Source organism: Geotrypetes seraphini, chromosome 9, assembly GCF_902459505.1.
Source record: "Geotrypetes seraphini chromosome 9, aGeoSer1.1, whole genome shotgun sequence".
Classification (NCBI taxonomy): Eukaryota; Metazoa; Chordata; class Amphibia; order Gymnophiona; family Dermophiidae; genus Geotrypetes; species Geotrypetes seraphini.
This window is the reverse complement of record NC_047092.1, coordinates 135,845,126-135,859,010: the sequence shown is the minus strand read 5'-3', so window position 1 is coordinate 135,859,010 and position 13,885 is coordinate 135,845,126. Positions and strand designations below refer to the sequence as shown.

The window sequence follows — 13,885 nt, the reverse complement described above, 5'->3', positions numbered from 1 at the left end:
TAGCTTTATTGAGTCAATTCCCTTCTAGAGCTTCAGGGATTTTGCTAGGCCGCCCCCACCTCTGATGATGCAACTTCTTTCTTCGTCAGAGGCGGGACAGCCTAGCAGAGGCACCGAGGCTGCTGGAGGAAATTGACTCGCTAAAACTAGGGCAGCAGTCAGGCAAATTACAATAAGGAGAGACCAGTGCTGCTGTTAGTCCAGGCTAGTGTTACGGGGAGGGTTTGAAAAATCGCCTGTTTGGGTTTTCTTTCTTTTTTTACTTTATTTGGCTGGAGTCGAACACAGAACTTCAGACTGTGCCGAGTCAGGCCGGGGAATCCCCAAGCTGGTGAGAGCCTGTTAATCGGGAGGGGGGAGTGGTGCCGATGGACCTGGAAGATAAGAGGGAGGGGTGCTGATAGGAGGCGAGGAAAAGAGGAGAGGAGGGAGTGGTGCTGCTAGATCTGTAAGGTACTGCTTTTAGCCAGAGGGTAGGAGAGGTGCTGCTAGTCGGAGAGGAGAGGTGCTGCTGGACCTGGGGGTGGAAAGGGGAGGTGCTGCAGCTAGTCGGTGTGGGAAATGGAAGTAGAGAGGAGGGGAGGGAGAGGTGCTGTTGGAGCTGAGTGGTGTAGGGAGGCGAGAGGGAGAGATGCTGTTGGAGCTGAGTGGTGGAGGGAGGCGAGAGGGAGAGGTGCTGCTGGATTGGGAACAGGAGAGTGCTGCTGGACTTAAAATGGAAGAGGGAAAGCTGCAGCAGGACTGAGGGGAGAACAGTGGAGGAGGAGAATGGATGGGGGAAGAGCAGAGGAGGAGAGTGAGAGGGGATAAGGGAAGAGAAATGCTGCTGCTGCTGCATCTAATTGGGGAGATAGAGGGAAGGAGGGAGAAGGAAGACCAGGAAGGGCGATGATAGGAAAGAAAGATGCCAAGACCATGGGAGGGAAAGGAAAGGCGATACTAGACCATCAGGGCATGGGGGAGGAGGAGACAGATGCCAGACCAGGGGAAAGGAAGAAAGGAGGGAAGGAGAGAATATGCCAGATAATGGAGGAGGAAAGGAGAGAGATGCAAAGGGGAGGGAAGGGAAACTAAGGAGACAAATGCCAGACCAGAGGGAAAGGAAGAAGAGGTGCCAGAACAGAGAAGGAGAGATAGGAGAGGAGAGCGATGCCAAGGCATCGGGGAAGGGAAGGAGATAGAGATACCAGACCATGGGGTGGAGTGGGAAAGAAGGAAAGGAGCAGAGAGAGATGCCAGAGCATAGGGGAAAGGGTGGAGACAGAAAAATGGAGAGGGGATGAAGCTGAAATGAATCATGTACAAGGGAGAGAAATGGCACAGGATATACAGTTTATTGAAGGGACATAAAAAGAGGGGAAATGCCGTATGGAAGAGAGAGAGGGCGGACACTGGATGGAAAAGGCAGATAGAGGGTGGACAGTGGATGGAAGGGGCAGAAAGAGGGTGGACAGTAGATGGAAGGGGTAGAGAGAGAGCAGAGGCTGGGTGGAAGGGACAAAGATAGAGGGCAGATGTTGCATGGAAGGGAGAGAGGACAAACGTATAGAAAAAAAAGAACGAAGAGAAGATGATTAAAGCAGAAACTACAAAAGGTAGAAATAATTTTTTTGTTGTTGCTTTACACAGAATCAAGTAGTATTGTAACTGTATTCATAAAACTTTATAAATAGGAAATGGAAATAAGGCAATTTCTTTTGGCCTAAACCCCTTTCCTCAGGTCAGGTCAGGACAGAATACAATAACAGCTGTATACTGTACTGTCTTGAAGAAAGATTTGGCCTTTGAAAGCTAATTGAAAAATGGATTAGTCCAATAAAATGGTATTTTCTTATTTCTCGTTATTTGTTTTATTTCTATTTGTTAATTTTTAAAGTGCATCAGTTTTTTTAAATTTACATCTACTGTCTTTATATTTTGCACAGTATTAGGGGACATGTGTCACTGTTTCTGTGGTGTTGCATTAGTTTAACTTTTGTCTACATATTTCTATTTTTAGTTTGATTATTCCATATTGGGCGAGAGTGTGTTTCTGTGTTCTGTGTGTATGAAAAAGACATGGTTTTCTATTAGCATTGACTGTGCAGGATCTGGTTTGTTTACTTTTACATTTTGTGTGTTGGTATTCTAGTGCTCATTGCAGTGTTTAAAATGCTGCCTTTTCCTAGGTGCACCCTTGTGTGGCTAAAAATAACTTTTTATATAGAGGAGGGGGTTATTAAAAAATGATCAGCACTAGGTGCGTGAGACGTTTTGGCGTCCCCTTTGATACACCCTGAGGCAGCTTATTTGTGAAACGCTGGCCACCGTTGGTGTACCGATCAGCAGAAGATAAGTTGAATATTTTCTTCTATCTATCTGTTAATTATGTATTAGTGAAGCACAACTTAAGGCTCCAATACATATTGAAGGTTTTTTGCCAGTGAGGTTACTGCTTGACCACCTTTTGCAAACCACTTCAGTAGAGGTGGGAGGGCCTTTTCCTTCATTTTTGAATTGGTTTGTAGCCTACGCTATTCTTACACTATACCATAGGACATCACAGCAATTTACATTGAAAGTGTTTATTATTTTATGCATTTTGTTTTCATGATATCTGAGTCATTTGTAGCTGTATAAATGCATGTAAACCGTTCTGAGCTCCCCTGGGAGAACTGTATAGAAAATTGAATGAATAAATAAATAAATAAATATATACTAGGTATGCCACTGGATTTAATGACCCTATTCTAATCACCAAATTTCCCTGCCCCGCCCCACCCGGCTACTTTTTCATTCCACCCGGCTGAAAAAGATTTCTGGGGAGAACACTGAGTTCAGAAAAGTGGGTTGAGAGAGATATTAAAGTGTTTCAGTGAGTACAAGGGCTGGTTATCCAGTATTTCTGTATTTCCAGTAGGTGGTAGGATTTTCTGGTCTGGTGCTGTGGGTCCTTAGCCTAGCTTTTTGGAGTACAAAAAGCTGCATTCTAGTGCAATATGTCTAGTGGTCCTGAATGCAATGGTCTTGTATCTGAACTAGCAAGTTGCTTGCAGAAAACTGTAAATCATCATGTTTTCCAACTCCACCTCCTTCCCAAGGAGATGCTCCTGCCCCTTCTGTTTGCTTTCTGCAAGCAAGTTGCTCAGAAGTGTTTTTGATGTGCTCTGCAGTTTTATTATTTTCACCCAATTCCTGCGGGTTACTTGTGGCTACCTGCGGCTATCCACAGGAAACAGTCACCATGTCATTCTCTACTTCAGTTTTCACTAAGGAAGATGGGGGGGGGGGGGGGGTTACTGGTGCCAGAAATGGTATTCAATTCTGATGAATCTGAGAAACTCATACAAATCTCTGTGACACTGGATGATGTAATGGGTCAATTTGACAAATTGAACAGTAGCAAATCACCTGGAAAGAATGGTATACATCCCAGAGTGCTGATAGAATTGAAAAATGAGCAAGCAGAGCTATTGGTAGTAATTTGTAATTTTTCTTTAAAAGTCTGCATAGTACCAGAAGACTGGAGGGTAGCCAATGTGACATTGATTTTTAAAAAGGGTTCCAGGGGTGATCTGGAAATTATAGACCGGTGAATCTGACATCTGTGCTGGGCAAAATGGTAGAGATTATTATAAAGAACAAAATGACAGACCATATACACAAGCATGGATTAATGAGAGAAAGCCAACATGGATGTAAAGGGAAATCTTGCCTTACCAATCTACTGCATTTCTTTGAAGGGGTGAATGAACATATGGATAAAGGTGAACTAATTGATATTGTGTATTTGAATTTTCAAAAGGCATTTGACAAAGTACCTCATGAAAGACTTCTGAGGAAATTAGAAAATCATGGGATAGGAGGTAAGGTCCTATTAAGGATTAAGAACTGATTGAAAGACAGAAAACAGAGAGTAGGTTTAAATAGTCAATATTCTCAATGGGAAGGGTAAATAGTGGGGTTCAAAAACAATATATATAGGATAAAGAGAGATCAATCATAAATCCACAAGAATACCTCTCTTATTTCAATTTTCAAATTCTTAGTTAGAAACAGTGATGAAGTTTTCTCATATCAGACTTATCTCTGACAATCATAATCTTAAGATTCTTTAAAGAGGAGAGGCCTCAGATCCCCGTGCGTTGTCAATAGTTAACTATATAACCGCACTGGATAGGGAACTAACCTCATCGGCACTCTCCCCCTCCTGCCTAAATTTGAAATGATATGTATCAAAAATCTTTCAAAGAACTCAGCAAAAAAATTCTTAATGAACTTAGCTTCATTCAGGCAGGGAGTTCTTATTGTATCTCTTCATAAATTATTTCTCAGCTTCTGTTTTCTTTGCTTAACGGTCCGTTCTTGCCGACATGGAGCTAGCTGGCGTTTCGCTATATGGCTGCGTCAGGGTAGTGGACTCCTGTAAAAATAATGCAAAAAACAGCGCTGTAAGACTAATGCCAGAATACTTCTCTCCATAGTTATACTCGGCGAATGTATAAATGCTCAGACTGGCAAAGATGGCCGCTGCTTTGAACTGCCCAACTTTATACTACTAACATGTGACATCATTGTCACGTGGGAGGAGCCGAATTGCATCATCCACTGGTCTGAATAGGCTTACACCGACTATTTATAAGAACATAACATAAGAAATGCCTTCACCGGATCCTATTCTTTAAATGGGAAGCTGATGATCACTGTGTTGAAATATCATTGGCCAGAAGATTATGTATTCCAGAGTCAAAAAAAGAATCGTTAAAGAAACTTAAGCATATGATTGTCAGAGATAAGTCTGATATGAGAAAACTTCATCACTGTTTCTAACTAAGAATTTGAAAATTGAAATAAGAGAGGTATTTTTGTAAATAGTGGGGTTCCCCAGGGGTCTGTGCTGGGACTGCTGCTTTTTAACATATTTAAACTAAACTAAACTTTAAGTTTGTATACCGCATCATCTCCATAAAGATAGAGCTCGACACGGTTTACAGGTAATTCAATAAATGAGGGAAGGACATAATAAGATATTTAGCAATGATCTAGAGATGGGAAAGTAAGTGAGATAATTAAATTTGTTGATGGCACAAAGTTGTTAAATCGCAAGAGGATTGTGAAAAATTGCAAGAGGACTTGTAAGACTGGAAGACCGGGCATCAAAATGGCGAATGATGTTTAATGTGAACAAGTGCAAAGTGATGCATGTGGGTATAGATACCTGATGCTAGGTTCTATGTTAGGAATCACTGCCCAGGAAAAGGATCTAGGTGTCATTGTTTAGGATATGTTAAAACGCTCAGCTAAGAAAGCAAATACAATATTAGGAATCATCAGGAAAGGAATGGAAAACAAAGATGAAAATATTATAATGTACTTGTATTGCTCTGTGGTACAGCCACAACTTGAATACTGTTTGCAGATAAGATTGCCATATCTCAAAAAAGATATAGCGGAATTAGAAAAGGTACAGAGAAGGGCATCGAAAATGATTAAAGGTTTGAGATGACATCCCTATGAGGAAAGGCGACTAGGGCTCTGCAGTTTGGAGAAGAGATGGCTCAGGGTTGATATGATAGAGGTCTATAAAATACTGAGTAGATTGGAAAGGGTTGATGTGAATCACTTGTTCACTCTTTCCAAAAATGCTAGGACTAGGGGGCATGCAATGAAGAAGCTACTAAATAGTAGATTTAAAACAAATTGGAGAAAATATCTCTTCACACATCATATAATTAAATTGTGATATTTGTTGCTGGGAAATGTGGTGAAATCAGTTAGCTTAGCAGGGTTTAAAAAAGGCCTGGCTAATTTCCCAAAAGAGAAGTCCATAGGCCATTATTGAGATGGCTTTGGGAAATCTACTGTTTATTCCTAGGATAAGCAGCATAAAATCTGTTTTATTACTTGGGATCTAGCCAGGTACTTGGGACCTGGGTTAGCCACTGTTGAAAACAGGATACTGAGCTTGATGGACCTTTGGTCTGTCTCAGTATGGCAGTTCTTATGTACTACAAAATATTCCAAACCTCAGGCTCCTAGGCATTATTATAACCCTAGGTACCAGTCATAGTCTTACAAATGGCGCTACACCAGCCTATACAACTTCTACCTCCAGGGCTCGTCTGTAAAAGCGCCCCAGTAGAGCAGCAGTCACAGAAGTCCACTCATTCCTTTGGACTCATTTATCCAGAGCCTAGACACTGTTCTTACATCTGAACCTCCTCATCCCATCAGCGGTCAGGTGACTCATTTCCACCACTGTTGGACTCACATCACCACTGACAACTGGGTTTAACAGGTGGTAAAGGAGGACTAGGCTCTTCATCTTTGTGAAGAGCATCCAAACAAACCTCCCAGAGAGTAATCTTTCAACTCACAGCAGACCTTCCTTCTTCAACAAAACTCTCAGCCCTCCTGTAGCTGAATGCCATTGTACCAGTACCTCAGCAGATGGGGCCAGGGGCTTTTCTCAGAATATTTGCTCATACCAAAGAATGACGGAGGATTGTACACAATAGTCGACCTCCAAGCCTTCAACAAGTATTTAGTCAAAGCAATGTTTTGCATGCTCTCTATCCCCTCTTAGAGAAGAACAACTGGCTTTGCTCTCTAGATCTAAAGGAAGTATACATGCATATCCCCATTCTTCCAGCCCACAGATAGTACTTCCACTTTCAAATAGGAAGGAACACATCATCCCCAGGGTGCTACCCTTTAGCCATGTATTCATTTATCTAATCTAATATTTATGACTTGCTCTATACCTATCTAGGATCAAGGCAACATACAATCAACAAAGTTTAATACAAATAATGAAGAACACGGAGATGGAGTTGGGGGGCAGTAAGAAGGGAGGAGAGAGAAGAAAGAAGGGAAGGGCAGGGGGCTAGAGAACATCTCTGGTGGAATAGGAACGCAGAGATGAGTTTTTCCTAGCCGTTATCAATTGAGTGGATCTATCCGAAGAAACCAAAAAGAATGGTTTTGGTTGGTCTCTGGTAGACCAGAAATAATATCACGACAGATTTTTTTCCCCATTTTTCCCTTCAGTCAGATTTTCAGTGATAATTGGCTAAATGTAATAATTCAAGCCCAGTCATTAAAATTAACTAGAGTAGTGATCAATAAATGTAATGAATAGGTTTTCAGAAAGGTCTCAAGAAAAGTTTTATTCTTCTTCATGTTTGTTCAGTTATTGATTTTATACTGCTATAAGTATATTTTAAATCTGGAAGAAGTCTATTCAACATAAAAATATTCCCTAACCTAATCATAATTTTCCATTTCCAGATCAAGAAAGTAGTTCTTAAAGTGCAATTTTAACAAAAAATGATGATTTAAGAAAGTTTTCACATCTTCAGTAATTTTTCTTGGAACATGGCAATTATGCATGTATTGGATAATTTACACATAAATGTACCTATGCATGTACAGGACATTTAAAAAAGGTTTTAAATGTGGAATGTTCTATTTTCCTGTTTGTCCTTGTTATACCAGTCCAGACAAGTTGCATACTTCATAGTTTATGTTCGAGTCTTTCTGACCAGACCAGAGGTCTGTCCGTGGAATAATAGTGGTCATGGTAAAAATGATAGAATTTGCATAGTTTTTCAATGATAAGTGGAGAGCTCCATCTTCCCCACGACCAAAAAAATTTTGACAAGCTGAATCAAAAGTCAAACAAATGATGATTTTTGCTTGTGATCATGAAGGTATCGTTATCACAAACAAAGTTCCATGTGGAAGAAGTGTCTCAGCAGTGTATTATCGTGATTTTTTGCAAAAAATACGCAGAAAAATGCACAAAACCAAACCTCAGTTGCTCTTGGCTGGGCCACTCATTCTTCACGACAACGCTCACCCGCACTTAAGGAATGTCGTCTTTGAAAAACTACACAAATACGGCTGGGAGGTGTTACCTCGTGCTCCCTACAGTTCAGATATGAGTCCACCAGACTTTGACCTTTTTCCAAAGTTGAAACAACCTATGCATGGACATCGTTTTGCATCTCTGGAAGAGCTTTTTTCTGCCGGTACCCGAGCCATTCGGCAACTGAACCAAAGCGGTGTCTTGAATGGAATAATGAAGCTTCCCGGATGTTGGGACTCAGTCATTGCAAAGCAGGGAGACTATATTGAAGGATTGTAAAGAAATACTGTACTTGAAAAAAATAAAATAAAATATGTAAATTAAAAAAAAATAGTATACATTATTTATGAAATGACCCTCGTATATCTATTACTCCTGAGGAAATTCTGTGCAAAATATTTGAAAATTGTGTGCTTTCCTCATCATAAGGCCTGAAATCCCCCTTTGCCTTTTCCCATCTCAGACTCAAGTTGTAGCTCTCTGTTCCTCTAACTTTCAGCAAGAACCCAAATTCTGTATGACCTCTAATTCTGTATGTCTATATCAAAGCAATAGTCTCTCTTCCCTTCTACCGTGTTTCCCTGAAAATAAGACCTACCCTGAAAATAAGCCCTAACATGATTTTTGGGGTAGGTCTTAATATAAGCCCTACCCCTAAAATAAGCCCTAGTCACCTCCAGCAGCGCTACCCCCCCGCCTCCTCCCTGCCGTACACCCCCCCCCCCACTGACCCATCTCTCCCCCACCAAAAGCAAGACCGAAATACCTTGTAATAAATGGAAACGTCGGCGGCAATCTATACGGACTGCATCGCGGCCTTCTCTCGGGCGTTCCGTGTGCTGCGTTGCTGATGACATCAGTGATGCAGCAGAGAAATGCCCGGATGGGAGAAAGCCGCGAAGCAGCCTGTCTAGATTGCTGCCAACGTTGCCGTTTATTACAAGTTATTTCGGTCTCTCGGTTGGGGGAGAGATGGAAGGGTCAGCGGGGTGTGTGTGTACATGCAGCAGGGGGGAATGAAAGGGAGGGATAGAAGCTGCAAGGGTTCTGCTGCACTAGGGTTGGGAGGGAGGGATAGAAAGAACTGCACAAGGGTATGGGTGAGAGGGGAGGAAAAATTCTGCACATGTGGAGGAGAGAAAGAGAGAGATGATCATTGTACATGAAAAAAATAAGACCCACTGGTAATGCCTTTTTTGGGCACAAAATTAATATGACAGTGTCTTATGTTTGGGGAAACACGGTCTCCTCAGCTACTATCATTGCATATCTCCCCCACCCTCCCCATGCCACACTCTCGAGCTTGATCTCTCCCTACACCAGTGATGGCTAACCTTTTTGAGCCCGAGTGCCCAAACTGCCGCACAAAACCAAAGAATTTCCTCAAAGTGCCAGCAGGTCAATTAAACCTTAATAACAAGATTTTAGTATCTAAAAATTCTTTATAAAGTTGCCTGAACTATGTAACATCATTTTTAAAGGTTGGAATCTTTGTATTGTCAGAGAATCAATTTGATTCACAATCCTTTGGTTTTCATTTCAATTTATTGGCAATTTATAATGTTTTAATGATTTCATTCAATTTAATGAATTTAGGAAGAATTTGATTCAGTTACACAATATATTTTAAATGTATTATTCACATAACATGTCAAATGTATCCTGAGTAAAAAAAAAGATAAAACTTCTTAAAACTGTTAACTGTGTCAAGACTCGGTGTGTATTCCCAAAGAGTCTATACATGTTTTTTTGTAAAATTTACAATCAAATTAGAAAATAGTTAAATCATTACATTTCTAATAATATTATGTAAAGAAAACAAAAGAGCTTTCAATTAAACCAACCGTTTTTATTGGAAATTCCAGATTGGAATACAACAGGACCATGTAAAGTCCCTTTTTTAAATAACATCTTTAAATAATATTTAAATAGCTTAGAAAGTGTCTTAACTGCAAACTGAAAACCCTGCTTCATGTAAACATATGCATTGGGCATGCTCTGAAAAAAATTAATGTGATTTTTGTTGTTGCATGCATGCTGATAACTTGTCAATCCTTGGCTCATAGTGCGTTAATTTCAGAGCAACACATGCAGCACTCATGTCATCCGTTAATCTTTTTCTAGCATCAGATTTTATATGATTCAAAGCCGAAAACAGCTGCTCACAAGCATAGGATGACCCAAACAAAGTAAGAAGAGCAATCCCAAGTGCTTTCATGGACTTAAAATTGTCTGGCAGAGAATTCCATGCTTTTAGGATTTCATTTTCAGAACTGCTAGCAGTGATTTCATTTGTCACCCTTTCACACTCAATACGTTCAAGAGCCGCACGCAGGTCATTGAATTTACTTTTCCAGATAGAGCTTTCTTGAAATTCCAGTAGCTCCATTTCCAAATTTTGAATATCCAACCACTGTAAGCAGGAAAGATCAAGATCTTCAAATGTGGACTTTTCTGGGGAAGTTATAAATGAAAGGGTTGTCTCCATCTTACGGAACTGAGAAAATCTTTTACTAAAATTCTCCTTTGCTTCGGCTACAATGGTGGAATATGCTTTGTGGATTTCCTGGTGTTTTTTATGACTGTCCACAAATGTTGTAGAATTATCCAAATGTATTTTTAGGTTGGGAAAATATTTTAGCTGTCCACTCTCAAGGTCTTTTTCAAAAACATGCAATTTTCTCTCAAAAGCTTTGATGTCACTAAACTTGCTTTCTGCTGTTTTTCTCATGCCTTGTAATTTTTTGTTTAGTACATTAAAGTGGTTAGTAAAATCTGTAAAGAACATGAGGTTGTGTGGTTTTGCAGCATTTACAGACTTGGAGCAATGATATGATTGTTTTACTTTTGACCATTTACCATTTAAAGACTACTTGCTACCCAAAGACTTCTAAGACTGCTGATGCAGGCCGGATGGCCGAAACGTGATCATGTCGAGTCATTGAGTTGCTTTGGATGTACGATTTTGTTTTGGATTAATAAAGACCATTGGATTTATCAGATGAGTTGAAAGACACTGTTTTTGTGCACCATCTTGATTGGACATTTCCACTTTGCCCTTGCTTCTACAGCAGGGGTGCCCACACTTTTTGGGCTTGCGAGCTACTTTTAAAATGACCAAGTCAAAATGATCTACCAACAATAAAATTTAAAAAAAAAACCACAAAGCACACTGTATGCAGAGAAAATGTTAATTATCATTTATATTCCGTGGGTTTTCAAAGAGGTCAAGTCAGACGATTCTATGCAATGTCACTTCAGGAACAACTATACAAAAATAGACAAATATACCCCCTCCCTTTTTACTAAATCGCAATAGCAGTTTTTAGCGCAGGGAGATGCACTGAATGCCCTGTGCTGCTCTCGATGCTCATAGGCTCCCTGCGCTAAAAACCACTATTGCAGATATAAATTCTCTAAACAGACACATTTTGATCACTAAACTGAAAATAAAATCATTTTTCCTATCTTTTTGTCTGGTGATTTCATGAGTCTCTGTTTGCACTTCCTTCTTCTGACTATAAATCCAATATTTTTTCTTTCTGCCCCTCCCCTTTTCTTTCTGTCTCTTTCTTTCTCTCTCCCCCCGCCCCCCCCCCCCCCAAGCCATCGCGCCAATTTCTCCACTTCCCCGATTCTTTCCCTACCCCCTAAGCCACCATGCCGATTTCTCCCTGCTTCCATGAGCCAGGCCAGGAATGTACAAGCGCCGGACTCACAAGACTTCACCTCTGATGTCAATTCTAACGACGGAGAGGAAGTTCCAAGCCAGCCAGGCAGCGATTGGCTGGCCCAGAACTTCCTCTCTGATGTCAGAATTGACGTCGGAAGTGAAGTCTTGTGAGTCCGGCGCTTCTACGCGCCTGGCCTGGCTCAGGGAGGCAGGAAGAAAAAGATTGCCAAGGCAACGCGATCGACTCACATTGCCTTTGCGATCTACTGGTCGATCGCACTCGACCATTTGGGCACCCCTGCTGTTATGGTATCCTGTCCTGACCTGAGGAAAGGGGTTTAGTCCCCAAAAAACTGCCTTATTTCTATTTCCTATTTATAAACTTTAATCAATAGATACAATACTACTTGATTCTATGTAAAGCAACAAAACAATTTTTTCTACCTTTTGTCGTTTTTGCTTTAATCATGTCTTCACTCTTCTTTCTAGCCAGCATCTGTCCGCTCTGTCTTCCATACAGCATCAGCCCCTTCCATCCACTGTCTGCCCTCTCCCCGTTCCATATGGCATCTTCCCTCTTTTTATGCTCCTTCAATAAACTGTCTATCCTGTGCCCCTTCTCTTCTCCTTTGTACATGATTGATTTCAGCTCTGCCACCTCTCCATTTTTCTCTCTCTGTCACCATCCCGTCCCCTATGCTCTGGCATCTCTCTCTTCTCCTTTCTTTCCTTCGCACCCCATAGTCTGGTATCTTCCCTTCCCTGATTCTCTAGCATCTCACTCCTTTCCTTTTCTTCCATCTCTCGCTCCCCCTCCATGCTCTGTCTTCTCCTCCTTCCTTTCCCCCTTCCTTTTCCCTTGGTCTGGCATACTTTCCTCCTTCCCTCCATGCCCTGGCATCTCTTCCTCCCTCCCTTCCCTGGCATCTCATTCCATTCCCTCCCTCATCTTCTTTCTCCCTCCAGTTGGGTGCAGCAAGTCTCTCCCCCTCTGCTCCCTTTCCTCCTTCTGTCACCCATGACCTGGCGTCATGAACTTCTTCAGGCAGCAGCATTCACAATTTGCTGTTGTTGCCAGCTTCGGGCCTTCTTCTCTGTCGGGTCCTGCCTTCATGGAAACAGAAGTAGGCAGGACCCGGCGGAGAGGAAGGCCTGAAGCTGGCAACAGCAGTGAATTGTAAATGCTGATGCTAGCCAAAGAAGTTCATGACGCCAGGTTGAACACCCGGGGCAGACTGCTACTCTCCCCCCCACGACCCTCCTAACTCTCCCTCCCTCCCATCACAAGACTCTAAACAGCACTGCTCTACTCTAAGCAGGCTGCTTCAGGACTTTCTCCTGCTGTGATTCCCTCTGGCACGTCACTGATGAGGGAAGGAGGGAGAGATAGGAGGGTCGGATCGGGTTGGGGTTTGCCCGGGATGATGAGGCTGCTGCTGCTACCAGCGAATCCAGCAAGGGTGAGGCCCCAAAGCACAGCACTGGCAGGCCCCCCCTGACTATTTCGGGCCCTAGGCCTGTGCCTACAGGGCCTATCCTTTAATCTGGCCCTGCTTCCCCCCCCCCCCCATATGCCCTGACATCTCTCTCTTCCACTCCGTGGTATGGTATCTCCTTTCCCTCCGTCCCATGGTCTTTGCATCTCTTTCCTCCTTTTCCTGATCTTCCTTCTCCCTCCTTCCCTCTCTCTCCCCAATTGGGTATAGCAGTATTTCTCTTCCCCCTCCCCCCACTGAGTACAGCAGTATCATCAGCATTTCTCTTCCCCCCCCAATTGGGTACAGCAGAAGCAGCATTTCTCTTCCCTCTCCCCCCTAATTGGGTGCAGCAGCATTACTCCTCCCATTCCCCCCCCCCCCCCCCCGTCTCATACACCCGGCAGATTCGCTACAGACAAAGGCAAGTTGCAAGTTTCCCTTGGTCGCTGACCTATCTCCCAAAGGGCAGCGACAGAGGGAAGTTTACAACTTGCTGCTCTTGCTTACTTCGGGCCTTTCTCGTTGCCGGGTCCTGCCTTCACGGAAACAGAAAGTAGGCAGGATCCGGCAGCGAGAAAGGCCCGAAGTAAGCAAGAGCAAGTAAGCTTCCCTCAGTGGCTGTCCTATCTCCCGCATGCTCCGGGGCTCTAATGGTCTGTGCCGGCTTCTCTTCTCTACCCCCCCTCCCCCGACGTAACTTCCGGTTTCGGAGGGAAGCTGGGTTCGAGTCGCTTGCTGGGGTTTTTCGGCGGCTCTTCAGGCTGCGCATTAAGCAGTGGCGGCAGCAGGATTCGGCAGATGACATCTAAATTTGCTGGGCGTTGCTGTGCTGCACACGGGGCGGGGCGCACCGCCCCCCTCCCTTGGTAGCCGCGAGGCTACTCC

General features: G+C 42.8%; 1 protein-coding gene across 1 annotated transcript in view; it reads left to right on the top strand.

Moving 5' to 3' along the window:
* Positions 1 to 13,885, top strand: part of PIK3CB (phosphatidylinositol-4,5-bisphosphate 3-kinase catalytic subunit beta) — a 596,095-nt gene that overhangs the window by 193,466 nt on the left and 388,744 nt on the right. The gene's annotated exons all lie outside the window — the stretch shown is intronic.